A 15,003-nucleotide genomic window follows, 5' to 3' on the forward strand; every position below is an offset into this window, starting at 1 on the left:
GACTTTGGATCCGTTTCCAACGCGCATCATCACTTCATCCTTCAGTAGTCTTCATTTATTCTTTAGTTCCTGTTTCGAGTTACAAATATGAGCAACCGAACCAGTATCAAATACCCAGGTACTAGTACGAGAACCAGTGAGATAAACATCTATAACATGTATATCAGATATACCTTCTTTCTTCTTCTTGACAGGGCCGCTCTTCAGATCAGCCAGATACTTGGAGCAATTACGCTTCCAGTGTCCCTTCTCCTTGCAGTAATAGCACTCAGCATCATGCTTAGGGCCGTTCTTAGGTTTCATAGGAGGCGTGGCAGCTTTCTTGCCACCCTTCTTGAATTTTCCCTTAGACTTGCCCTGTTTCTTGAAACTGGTGGTCTTGTTGACCATCAACACTTGGTGCTCTTTCTTGATCTCAATCTCAGCAGCTTTTAGCATGGCGAAGAGTTCAGGTAACTCTTTGTTCATGTTCTGCATATTGTAGTTCATCACAAAGTTCTTGCAACTGGGTGGCGGTGATTGAAGGACACGATTAATCCCCAGTCTGTTAGGAATCACTATTCACAAGTCTCTGAGTTTCTTCGCATGCCCGGTCATGGCGAGCATGTGCTCACTAACGGAGCTTCCTTCTTCCATCATGCAGCTGAAGAAGTGTTTCGATGCTTCATAGCATTCCACGGCCGCATGAGTTTCAAATATAGCTTTCAGCTCATTGACCAACTCATGAGGATCGTGGTGCTCAAAACGTTTTTGAAGATCGGCTTCCAGACTGCACAGGATGGCACACTGAACTTGAGAGTACCGAGTTTTCCGAGTAGCGTAAACATTCTTTACTTCATCAGTTTCAGTTTCTGCAGGAGGGTCACCTAGCGGTGCATCAAGCACATATTGCAGGTTTCCACCAGCGAGGAAGATCCTCACATGACGGCACCAGTCGGTGAAGTTGCTACCGTTGCTCTTAAGCTTTTCTTTCTCTAGGAATTGGTTAAAATTGATTGGGGACTGATACGTCCCCGACGTATCCATAATTTCTGTCGTTCCATGCTTGTTTTATGACAATACTTACATGTTTTGCTTGCACTTTATAATGTTTTCTGCTGTTTTTGGTTCCAGAAAGGCTGTTCGGGCAATATTCTCGGAATTGGACGAAATCAACGCCAAACCTCCTATTTTCTCCGGAAGGCTCCAGAACACCGAAGAAGAGTCGGAGAGAGGCCAGGGGGCCACCACACCACATGGCGGCGCGGGCCAGGCCTAGGCCGCGCCGGCCTAGGGTGTGGCACCCCCAGGTGCCCCCATGCGCCGCCTCTTCGCCTATAAAAGCCCTTTCAACCTAAAAACGCAGTACCAATTGACGAAACTCCAGAAAGACTCCAGGGGCGCCGCCGCCATCGCGAAACTCCAATTCGGGGGACAGAACTCTGTCCCGGCACCCTGCCGGGACGGGGAAGTGCCCCCGGAAGCCATCTCCATCAACGCCATCGCCTCCGCCATGCTCCGTGAGTAGTTCCCCCATGGACTATGGGTTCTAGCAGTAGCTATGTCGGTATACTCTCCCCCATGTACTTCAATACAATGGTCTCATGAGCTGCCTTACATGATTGAGATTCATCTGATGTAATCGGTGTTGTGTTTGTTGGGATCCGATGGATGATACATTATGATTAGTCTATCTATAAAGTTTGTGAAGTTATTGTTGCTGCAATCTTGTTATTCTTAATGCTTGTCACTAGGGCCCGAGTGGCATGATCTTAGATTTGAGCTCTATATTGTTGCTTAGATTGTATCTACAAGTTGTATGCACATGTCACTGTCCGGAACCAATGGCCCCGAAGTGACAGAAATCGGGACAACCGGAGGGGATGGTAGTGATGTGAGGATCACATGTTTTCACGGAGTGTTAATGCTTTGCTCCGGTACTCTATTAAAAGGAGTACCTTAATATCCAGTAGTTTCCCTTGAGGCCCGGCTGCCACCGGCTGGTAGGACAAAAGATGTTGTGCAAGTTTCTCATTGCGAGCACGTACGACTATATACGGAAAACATGCCTACATGATTAATAATCTTGATGTTCTAGCTTAATGCTTTGATTCCTATCAATTGCCCAACTGTAATTTGTTCACCCAACACTTGTTACTTATTGGAGAGTTACCACTAGTGTAGATCGCTGGGAACCCCGGTCCATCTCTCATCATTATATACTCGTTCTATATGTCATTGGAAGTAGTATCAACTATCTTCTGGTGCCATTGCTCTCATATTGCTATTCTTCTTTGTGTTCTTGTTACTATTGCTCTCATATTACTGCTACTTTCACATCACCCCTGTTGCTAGTGCTTTTCCAGGTGCAGCTGAATTGACAACTCAGTTGTTAAGGCTTATAAGTATTCTTTACCTCCCCTTGTGTCGAATCAATAAATTTGGGTTTTACTTCCCTCGAAGACTATCGTGATCCCCTATACTTGTGGGTCATCAAGACTGTTTTCTGGTGCCGTTGCCGGGGAGGCATAGCTCTACTCATAAGTTCACCTGGGGAGTACACTCTACCTCTCTCTCTGTTTTTAATTTGTTTTATTTTGTTTTGCTTAGTTTACTTTTGCCTAGTTTATTTGTGCTTAGTTTATTTCTGTCTAGTATTATTTTGCGTAGTTTACTTTTGCTTAGTTTATTTTTGTCTTGTTTTATTTTTCTCATATAACCAAAAATCCATAAAAATTTGAAAAACCAAAAAATTAAAAACTGCTGTTATGGGAGAACCAACAACCTACTTGGAGCTTATGGAATGTTATAATTGTTATAGAGAATCAAGAACTGGTAGAATAATGAGTGCTATGATAGAAAAATTAAATACAATTGCTAGAATCTTGCTTAGACGCCATGATATAAACTGTTGCTCTCAACAGGATAAACATCTTAAATTTCAATGTGGCTTTAGTGAGGAATTTTTAATTAAGAACTATAATTGGAATTGCTATATTCATTATGGGTTCGAAGAGGTAGAACAATTTGTCTTATTTATGGGAGCCTCCGAGATAGAATCCTTCATGGTTGAGAATTATGAAACTTGTGCTATTTGTAAGGACCTTAAAGATTATGTCTCTACTATCCTTAATTCTTGCATAGAATGCTACAGTAGGAATCCTTATATCCTTGATTATAAAGAGAGACACATTAATGCACAAGAATGCACTCACAATTTGCAGGAACCGGTGGAAGAAGAAACTGATGAACCTGAAAGCTCATTGGAGGAAAAAGAGGAGGAAATTGATGAAATTGAAAGCTCATTGGATGAAAAGGAAGAGGAGAGCAACGAACAAAAGGAGGAAGAATGGATTAGCTACCCATGCCAACCTTCTAATGAGAGTAACTCTTTATCTCTTACACTATTTGATTGTCCTCCATGCTTACCGAAAGAGGTTGAATGTTATGTTCCTGTGGATTCTCTTGAAATAGTACCTATGAGTAATACTTGCGAGAATAATTATGCTACTGTTATTTATGATAATCCATGCTACTTTGATAAATCTTATGATAATGCTTTGTTTGTGCCTGATGTCGAAATGCATGGTACTAAAGAATTTTGCTTAGCAAATGTTTATGATAAAGCTCTAGATGACGGTCCTATGTTACTTGATAATATTAATTGTACTACTAATAAAAATGGGATTGGAGAGTTATTGACTTTATCTATGTGTCCCATATCTCTTGAGATTGATCAACTACCTTGTCATATTATTGATAAAAGTGAGTTTGAAAGTTTTAATTCCACTATTTTTGAGCTTGATAAAAATTATGTGTTTGGAAATCATGAAAAGTATGCTGCATGTGATAGCTATATTGTTGAGTTTGTTCATGAAGCTACTGAAAATTATTATGAGAGAGGAAAATATGGTTGTAGAAATTTGCATGGTACTAAAACACCTCTCTATATGTTTAAAATCTCGAAGTTATTCTTGTTTTATCTTTTTATGCTTGTCACTTTGTTCTTCATGAATTTATTTGTGTACAAGATTCCTTTGCATAGGAAGCATGTTAGGATTAAATTTGTTTTGAATTTGCCTCTTGATGCTCTCTTTTGCTTCCAATACTATTTCTTGCGAGTGCATCATCTAAACTGCTGAGCCCATCTTAATGGCTATAAAGAAAGCAACTTCTTGGGAGATAACCCATGTGTTATTTTGCTACAGTACTTTGTTTTATATTTGTGTCTTGGAAGTTGTTTACTACTGTAGCAACCTCTCCTTATCTTAGTTTTGTGTTTTGTTGTGCCAAGTGAAGCCTCTAATCGAAGGTTGATACTAGATTTGGATTTCTGCGCAGAAACAGATTTCTATCTGTCACGAATCTGGGTTATTTTCTCTGTAGGTAACTCAGAAAAATATGCCAATTTACGTGCCTGTTCCTCAGATATGTACGCAACTTTCATTAGTTTTGAGTTTTCTGATTTGAGCAACGGAAGTATTTATTTAAAATTTGTCTTTACTGGCTGTTCTGTTTTGGCAGATTCTGTCTCTGTTTTTTGCATTGTCTCTTGTGGACTTTAAGCGAGGTTTTCTAGACGTAGAGGGCTGTAGCTAATGTTTTATTGAGTTCTTGCAATGTGCCACTACAGGACCAAGGTGGATTCAAATTTTTTGAGTGCTAACCCCTCTAATGAAGTTTATGAGAAGTTTGTTGTGAAGGAAGTTTTCAAGGGTCAAGAGAGGAGGATGATATATGATCAAGAAGAGTGAAAAGTCTAAGCTTGGGGATGCCCCCGTGGTTCATCCCTGCATATTTCAAGAAGACTCAAGCGTCTAAGCTTGGGGATGCCCAAGGCATCCCCTTCTTCATCAACTTATCAGGTTCCTCCCCTGAAACTATATTTTTATTCGGTCACATCATATGTGCTTTGCTTGGAGCGTCTGTGTGCTTTTATTTTTGTTTTTGTTTGAATAAGATCGGATCCTAGCAATCGTTGATTGGGAGAGAGACACGTTCCGCTTTTTCATATGAACACTTGTTCTTCGTTCTACTTTTAATGTTCAATGATAAAAGTTGGAAGCTACAATACTTATTGTTTGGTTGGGAAAAGAAAATGCCTCATATGTCTTGGATAATTTGATACTTGGCAATTGTTTTGAGTTCTCAAGTAGATCATAAGTTTTTGCATGTAGTTTAAACCTATTAGTGGAGAACTACCGTAAAGCTTGTTAAAATTGGTTTGCATAATTGATCTCTCTTAAGGTCTAGATATTTTCTGGTAAAAGTGTTTGAGCAACAAGGAAGACAGTGTAGAGTATTATAATGCTTGCAATATGTTTTTATGTAAGTTTTGCTGTATCGGTTCATACTTGTGTTTGCTTCAAACAACCTTGCTAGCCTAAGCCTTGTATGGAGAGGGAATACTTCTCATGCATCCAAAATCCTTGAGCCAACCACTATGCCATTTGTGTCCACCATACCTACCTACTATGTGGTATTTCCTGCCATTCCAAAGTAAATTGCTTGAGTGCTACCTTTAAACAATTCAAAATGCTTCTCAATTTGTGTTAATGTTTTATAGCTCATGAGGAAGTATGTGGTGTTTAGCTTTCAACCTTGTCATTTATTTTTGACGGACTCTCATATGGACTAGTGGCACATCCGCTTATCCAATAATTTTGCAAAAAGAGCTGGCAATGGGATTCCCAGTCCCAAATTAATTAACAAAAAAATAGACACTCCTCCATGGTATGTGATTGTTGGACGGCACCCGAAGGATTCGGTTAGCCATGGCTTGTGTAAGCAAAGGTTGGGAGGAGTGTCATCATAATAAAACTAAAATAAAAAGGCACTCCTTCATGGTATGAGATTGTTGGCGGGCACCCGAGGATTCGGTTAGCCATGGTTTGTGAAAGAAAGGTTGGAAGGAGTGCCACCCAAAAATAAAATAAAATGGGAGCCGCTCTTGAAAGTCCGGTTGGCGAGGTAGTTAGTGTACCCATTACCATTCGTTGACAACAACAAACACCTCTCAAAATTTTACTTTTTATGCTCTCTATATGTTTTCAAAACCAAAGCTCTAGCACAAATATAGCAATCAATGCTTTCCTCTTTGAAGGACCATTCTTTTACTTTTAATGTTGAGTCAGTTCACCTATTTCTCTCGACCTCAAGAAGCAAACACTTGTGTTAACTGTGCATTGATTCTTACATACTTGCATATTTGCATTCATCATATTACTCTATGTTGAAAATATCCATGAGATATACATGTTGAAAGTTGAAAGCAACCGCTGAAACTTAAATCTTCCTTTGTGTTGCTTCGATGCCTTTACTTTGAATTTATTGCATTATGAGTTAACTCTTGTGTAAGACTTTTGATGCTTGTCTTGAAAGTACTCTTCATGAAAAGTTTTGCTATATGTTATCTACTTGTTAGCAACTATAGATCATTGCCTTGAGTCACTTCATTCATTTCATATGCTTTGTAATAGTATGATCAAGGTTATGTAAGTAGCATGTCACTACAGAAATTATTTGTTTTTATCGTTTACCTGCTCGGGACGAGCAGGAACTAAGCTTGGGGATGCTGATACGTCCCCGACGTATCCATAATTTCTGTCGTTCCATGCTTGTTTTATGACAATACTTACATGTTTTGCTTGCACTTTATAATGTTTTTATGCGTTTTCCGGAACTAACCTATTAACAAGATGCCACGGTGCAGTTCTGTTTTCTGCTGTTTTTGGTTCCAGAAAGGCTGTTCGGGCAATATTCTCGGAATTGGACGAAATCAACGCCAAACCTCCTATTTTCTCCGGAAGGCTCCAGAACACCGAAGAAGAGTCGGAGAGAGGCCAGGGGGCCACCACACCACATGGCGGCGCGGGCCAGGCCTAGGCCGCGCCGGCCTAGGGTGTGGCGCCCCCAGGTGCCCCCCTGCGCCGCCTCTTCGCCTATAAAAGCCCTTTCGACCTAAAAACGCAGTACCAATTGCCGAAACTCCAGAAAGACTCCAGGGGCGCCACCGCCATCGCGAAACTCCAATTCAGGGGACAGAACTCTGTCCTGGCACCCTGCCGGGACGGGGAAGTGCCCCCGGAAGCCATCTCCATCAACGCCATCGCCTCCGCCAGGCTCCGTGAGTAGTTCCCCCATGGACTACGGGTTCTAGCAGTAGCTATGTCGGTATACTCTCCCCCATGTACTTCAATACAATGGTCTCATGAGCTGCCTTACATGATTGAGATTCATCTGATGTAATCGGTGTTGTGTTTGTTGGGATCCGATGGATGATACATTATGATTAGTCTATCTATAAAGTTTGTGAAGTTATTGTTGCTGCAATCTTGTTATTCTTAATGCTTGTCACTAGGGCCCGAGTGGCATGATCTTAGATTTGAGCTCTATATTGTTGCTTAGATTGTATCTACAAGTTGTATGCACATGTCACTGTCCGGAACCAATGGCCCCGAAGTGACAGAAATCGGGACAACCGGAGGGGATGGTAGTGATGTGAGGATCACATGTTTTCACGGAGTGTTAATGCTTTGCTCCGGTACTCTATTAAAAGGAGTACCTTAATATCCAGTAGTTTTCCTTGAGGCCCGGCTGCCACCGGCTGGTAGGACAAAAGATGTTGTGCAAGTTTCTCATTGCGAGCACGTACGACTATATACGGAAAACATGCCTACATGATTAATAATCTTGATGTTCTAGCTTAATGCTTTGATTTCTATCAATTGCCCAACTGTAATTTGTTCATCCAACACTTGTCACTTATTGGAGAGTTACCACTAGTGTAGATCGCTGGGAACCCCGGTCCATCTCTCATCATTATATACTCGTTCTATATGTCATTGGAAGTAGTATCAACTATCTTCTGGTGCCATTGCTCTCATATTGCTATTACTGCTGCTGTGTTACTGTTACTATTGCTCTCATATTACTGCTACTTTCACATCACCCCTGTTGCTAGTGCTTTTCCAGGTGCAGCTGAATTGACAACTCAGTTGTTAAGGCTTATAAGTATTCTTTACCTCCCCTTGTGTCGAATCAATAAATTTGGGTTTTACTTCCCTCGAAGACTATCGCGATCCCCTATACTTGTGGGTCATTAGGGACGCCATATCTACAACATATATTTGCAATAGTTTAGACTAAGTTTATGACAAATTGAGTTCAAATTTTAATTCAACATAATTAAAAACTAGGTGAACTCCCACTCAAAACAATATCCCTCGAATTGTCTTAGTGATCACATGAACCAAATCCACCACACCTAAGTCCGATCATCACGAGACAAGATGTAATTTCAATGGCGAACACTCAAAGTGTTCATCATATCAATCATATGATTCATGCTCTACCTTTTGGTATTACGTGTTCCGAGACCATGTTTGTACATGCTACGCTCGTCAAGGCCACCTTAGTATCCGCATGTGCAAAACTGGCTTGCACCCGTTGTATGCACTTGTTGATTCTATCACACCCGATCATCACGAGATGCTTCGAAATGACAAGTCTTGGCAACGGTGCTACTAAGGATGAACACTTTATTATCTTGATATTTTAGTGAGAGGGATCATCTTATAATGCTACCGTCGCGATCTAAGCAAAATAAGATGCATAAAAGAATTAACATCACATGTAGTTCATATGTGATATGATATGACCCTTTTGTCTTTGCGCCTTTTGATCTTCATCTCCAAAGCACGGACATGATCTCCATCATCAACGGACATGATCTCCATCATCGTCGGCGTAGCGTCAAGGTCAATGGCGTCGTCTTCATGATTGTTCTCCCATGTAGCAACTATTACAACTTCTTTGAAATACTACTCAACATGAAATTTAAAGACAACCATAAGGCTCCTGCCGGTTGCCACAATACAATAATGATCATCTCATACATATTCATCATCACATTATGGCCATATCACATCACCAAACCCTGCAAAAACAAGTTAGACGTCTCTAATTTGGTTTGCATATTTTACGTGGTTTAGGGTTTTCGAGAGAGATCTAATCTACCTACGAACATGAACCACAACGGTGATACTAGTGTTGTCAATAGAAGAGTAAATTGAATCTTCACTATAGTAGGAGAGACAGACACCCGCAAAGCCTCTTATGCAATACAAGTTGCATATCGAACGAGGAGCAAGTCTCATGAACGCGGTCATGTAAAGTTAGCCCGAGCCGCTTCATCCCACTATGCCACAAAGATGCAAAGTACTCAAACGAAAGACAACATAAGCATCAACGCCCACAAACCATTGTGTTCTACTCGTGCAACCATCTATTCATAGACACGGCTCTGATACCACTGTAAGGATTCGTTGCATAGAAAACAAAAAATTTCCTACCGCGAGAATGCAATCCAAGCCAAGATACAATCTAGAAGACGGGAGCAACGAGGGGATGATCGAGACTTACCCTTGAAGATTTCCAAAGCCTACAAGATGAGGCTCTTGTTGCTGCGGTAGACGATCACTTGCCGCTTGCAAAAGCGCGTAGAAGATCTTGACGGTGCCACAATCGGGCAGCACCTCCGTACTCGGTCACACGTTCGGTGTTGATGAAGACGACGTCCACCTCCCTGATACGTCTCCAACGTATCTATAATTTCTGATGTTCCATGCTTGTTTTATGACAATACCTACATGTTTTGTTCACACTTTATGATGATTTTATGCGTTTTCCGGAACTAACCTATTGACGAGATGCCGAAGTGCCAGTTGTTGTTTTCTGCTGTTTTGGTTTCAAAAATCCTACAAAGGAAATATTATCGGAATCGGACGAAATCAATGCCCAACATCTTATTTTTCTCGGAACCTTCCAGAAAGTCAAAGGGGGACCAGAGGGGAGCCCTGGGGGCCCCACACGTGTGGGCAGCGCAGCCCAGGGGGGGCGAGCCCCCCTAGTGTGGGGAGGCCCCGTTAGCCCTCCGACTCCGCCTCTTCTCCTATAAGTTGCCTCCTGACCTAAAACATCGACACCGATTGACGAAACCCGAGAAAACCTTCCAGAGCCGCCTGATACGTCTCCAACGTATCCATAATTTCTGACGTTCCATGCTTGTTTTATGACAATACTTACATGTTTTGCTTGCACTTTATGATGATTTCATGCATTTTCCGGAACTAACCTATTAACGAGATGCCGAAGGGCCAGTTGCTGTTTTCTGTTGTTTTTGGTTCCAGAAAGGCTGTTCGGGCAATATTCTCGGAATTCGACGAAACGAAGACCCAACATCTTATTTTTCCCGGAACCTTCCAGAAAGTCAGAGGGGGGCCAGAGGGGTGCCCTGGGGGCCCCACACGTGTGGCCGGCGCGGCCCAGGATGGGGGCGCGCCGCCCTAGTGTGAGGAGGCCCCGTGGCCCCTCCGACTCCGACTCTTCGCCTATTTAAGCCCTGGAGACCTAAAAACTCGATACCAATTGACGAAACTCCAGAAAGACTCCAGGGGCGCCGCCGCCATCGCGAACTCCAATTCGGGGGACAGAAGTCTCTGTTCCAGCACCCTGCCGGGACGGGGAAGTGCCCCCGGAAGCCATCTCCATCAACGCCACCGCCTCCATCATGCTCCGTGAGTAGTTCCCCCATGGACTACGGGTTCTAGCAGTAGCTAGTTGATGACCCACAAGTATAGGGGATCGCGGCAGTCTTCGAGGGAAGTAAAACCCAAATTTATCGATTCGACACAAGGGGAGGTAAAGAATACTTATAAGCCTTAACAACTGAGTTGTCAATTCAGCTGCACCTGGAAAAGCACTAGCAACAGGGGTGATGTGAAAGTAGCAGTGATATGAGAGCAAAAGTAACAGTAACTCAGCAGCAGTAATAGTAACACAGGAGCAATGGCACCAGAAAATAGTTGATACTACTTCCAATGACATGTAGAACGAGTATATGATGATGCGAGATGGACCGGGGTTCCCAGCGATCTACACTAGTGGCAACTCTCCAATAAGTGACAAGTGTTGGGTGAACAAATTACAGTTGGGCAATTGATAGGAATCAAAGCATTAAGCTAGAACATCAAGATTATTAATTATGTAGGCATGTTTTCCAATTATAGTCGTTCGTGCTCGCAATGAGAAACTTGCACAACATCTTTTGTCCTACCAGCCGGTGGCAGCCGGGCCTCAAGGGAAACTACTGGATATTAAGGTACTCCTTTTAATAGAGCACCGGAGCAAAGCATTAACACTCTGTGAAAACATGTGTCCCTCACATCACCGCCATCCCCTCCGGTTTTCCCGATTTCTGTCACTTCAGGGCCTTTGGTTCCGGACAGTGACATGTGTATACAACTTGTAGATACAATCTAAGCAATAAGTATAGAGCTTAAATCTAAGATCATGCCACTCGGGCCCTAGTGACAAGCATTAAGCATAACAAGATTGCAGCAACAATAACTTCACAAACTTTATAGATAGACTAATCATAATGTATCATCCATCGGATCCCAACAAACACAACACCGATTACATCAGATGGATCTCAATCATGTAAGGCAGCTCATGAGATCATTGTATTGAAGTACATGGGATAGAGAGTACCAACTAGCTACTGCTAGAACCCGTAGTCCATGGGGGAACTACTCACAGAGCATGATGGAGGCCGTGGCGTCGATGGAGATGGCTTCCGGGGGCACTTCCCCGTCCCGGCAGGGTGCCGGAACAGAGACTTCTGTCCCCCGAATTGGAGTTTCGCGATGGCGGCGGCGCCCCTGGAGTCTTTCTGGAGTTTCGTCAATTGGTACTGCGTTTTTAGGTCGAAAGGGGTTTTATAGGCGAAGAGGCGGCGCAAGGGGGCGCCTGGGGGCTCCTCACCATAGGCTGGCGCGGGCCCAGGCTAGGCCGCGCCGCCTTATGGTCTGGTGGCCCTCTGGCCCCTCTCCGACTCTTCTTCGGTGTTCTGGAGCCTCCCGGGAAAAATAAGATCTTTGGCGTTAATTTCGTCCAATTCCGAGAATATTGCCCGAACAGCCTTTCTGGAACCAAAAACAGCAGAAAACAGGAACTGGCACTATGGCATCTTGTTAATAGGTTATTTCCGGAAAACGCATAAAAACATCATAAAGTGCAAGCAAAACATGTAAGTATTGTCATAAAACAAGTATGGAACGACAGAAATTATGGATACGTTGGAGACGTATCAGCATCCCCAAGATTAGTTCCTGCTCGTCCCGAGCAGGTAAACGATAAAAAGAATAATTTCTGTAGTGACATGCTACTTACATAACCTTGATCATACTATTACAAAGCATATGAAATGAATGAAGTGACTCAAGGCAATAATCTATAGTTTCTAACAAATAGATAACATATAGCAAAACTTTTCATGAAGAGTACTTTCAAGACAAGCATCAAAAGTCTTGCACAAGAGTTAACTCATAAAGCAATAAATTCAAAGTAAAAGCATCGAAGCAACACAAAGGAAGATATAAGTTTCAGCGGTTGCTTTCAACTTTCAACATGCATATCTCATGGATAATTGTCAACATAAAGTAATATGATGAATGCAAATAAGCAAGTATGTAAGAATCAATGCACAGTTGACACAAGTGTTTGCTTCTAAGGTGGAAGGAAGTAGGTAAACTGACTCAACATAAAGTAAAAGAATGGCCCTTCGCAGAGGGAAGCATTGATTGCTATATTTGTGCTAGAGCTTTGGTTTTGAAAACATATAGAGAGCATAAAAAGTAAAATTTTGAGAGGTGCTTGTTGTTGTCAACGAATGGTAGTGGGCATTCTAACCCCCTTTCCAGACAAACCTTCAAAGAGCGGCTCCCATGAATTATTTTTATTTTTGGGTGGCACTCCTTCCAACCTTTCTTTCACAAACCATGGCTAACCAAATCCTCGGGTGCCTGCCAACAATCTCATACCATGAAGGAGTGCCCTTATATTTTAGTTTTATTATGATGACACTCCCCCCAACCTTTGCTTACACAAGCCATGGCTAACCGAATCTTCGGGTGCCGTCCAACAATCACATACCATGGAGGAGTGTCTATTTTGGTTAATTAATTTGGGACTGGGAATCCCATTGCCAGCTCTTTTTGCAAAATTATTGGATAAGCGGATGAAGCCACTAGTCCATTGGTGAAAGTTGCCCAACAAGATTGAAAGATAAACACCACATACTTCCTCATGAGCTATAAAACATTGACACAAATCAGAGGTGATAAATTTTGAATTTTTTAAAGGTAGCACTCAAGCAATTTACTTTGGAATGGTAGGAAATACCACATAGTAGGTAGGTATGGTGGACACAAATGGCATAGTGGTTGGCTCAAGTATTTTGGATGCATGAGAAGTATTCCCTCTCGATACAAGGTTTAGGCTAGCAAGGTTATTTGAAGCAAACACAAGTATGAACTGGTACAGCAAAACTTACATAAGAACATATTGCAAGCATTATAATACTCTACACTGTCTTCCTTGTTGCTCAAACACTTTTACCAGAAAATATCTAGACCTTAAGAGAGACCAATCTTGCAAACCAATTTTAACAAGCTCTAGGGTAGTTCTCCACTAATAGGTTTAAACTACATGAAAAAAAAACTTAATCATGATCTACTTGAGAGCTCAAAACAATTGCCAAGTGTCAAATTATCCAAGATATTATGAGGCATTTTCTGTTTCCAACCAAATAACCATAAGTGTTGTAGCTTCCAACTTTTATCATTGAACATTAAAAGTAAAACGAAGAACAAGTGTTCATATGAAAAAGCAGAGCGTGTCTCTCTCCCAAACAAGGATTGCTAGGATCCGAATTTATTCAAACACAAACAAAAATAAAAGCACACAGACGCTCCAAGTAAAGCACATATGATGTGACCGAATAAAAATATAGTTTCAATAGAAGAAACCTGATAAGTTGATGAAGAAGGGGATGCCTTGGGCATCCCCAAGCTTAGACGCTTGAGTCTTCTTGAAATATGCAGGGATGACCCACGGGGGCATCCCCAAGCTTAGACTTTTCACTCTTCTTGATCATATATCATCCTCCTCTCTTGACCCTTGAAAACTTCCTTCACACCAAACTTCTCATAAACTTCATTAGAGGGGTTAGTACTCAAAAAATTTGAATCCACCTTGGTCCTGTAGTGACACATTGCAAGAACTCAATAAAACATTAGCTACAGCTCTCCACGTGTAGAAAGCCTTGCTTAAAGTCCACAAGAGACAATGCAAAAAACAGAGACAGAATCTGCCAAAACAGAACAGCCAGTAAAGACGAATTTTAAAGAAATACTTCCCTTGCTCAAATCAGAAAACTCAAAACTAATGAAAGTTGCGTACATATCTGAGGAACACGCACGTAAATTGGCATATTATTCTGAGTTACCTACAGAGAAAACAGCCTAGATTCGTGACAGATAGAAATCTGTTTCTGCGCAGAAATCCAAATCTAGTATCAACCTTCGATTAGAGGCTTCACTTGGCACAACAAAACACAAAACTAAGATAAGGAGATGTTGCTACAGTAGTAAATAACTTCCAAGACACAAATATAAAACAAAGTACTGTAGCAAAATAACACATGGGTTATCTCCCAAGAAGTTCTTTCTTTATAGCCATTAAGATGGGCTCAGCAGTTTTAATGATGCACTCGCAAGAAATAAGAGTTGAAGCAAAAGAGGGCATCAAAAGGCAAACTCAAAACACATTTAAATCTAACATGCTTCCTATGCATAGGAATCTTGTACACAAATAAATTCATGAAGAACAAAGTGACAAGCATAAGAAGATAAAACAAGAGTAACTTCAACAATTTTAGCATATAGAGAGGTGTATTAGTACCATGAAAATTTCTACAACCATATTTCCCTCTCTCATAATAATTTTCAGTAGCTTCATGAACAAACTCAACAATATAACTCTCACATGCAGCATACTTTTCATGATTTCCAAACACATATTTTTTATCAAGCTCAAATATAGTAGGATCAAAACTTCCAAACTCACTTTTATCAATAATATAACATGATGATTGATCAATCTCAAGAGATATGGGACTCA

The sequence above is a fragment of the Lolium perenne genome, chromosome 5, assembly GCF_019359855.2.
Source record: "Lolium perenne isolate Kyuss_39 chromosome 5, Kyuss_2.0, whole genome shotgun sequence".
Classification (NCBI taxonomy): Eukaryota; Viridiplantae; Streptophyta; class Magnoliopsida; order Poales; family Poaceae; genus Lolium; species Lolium perenne.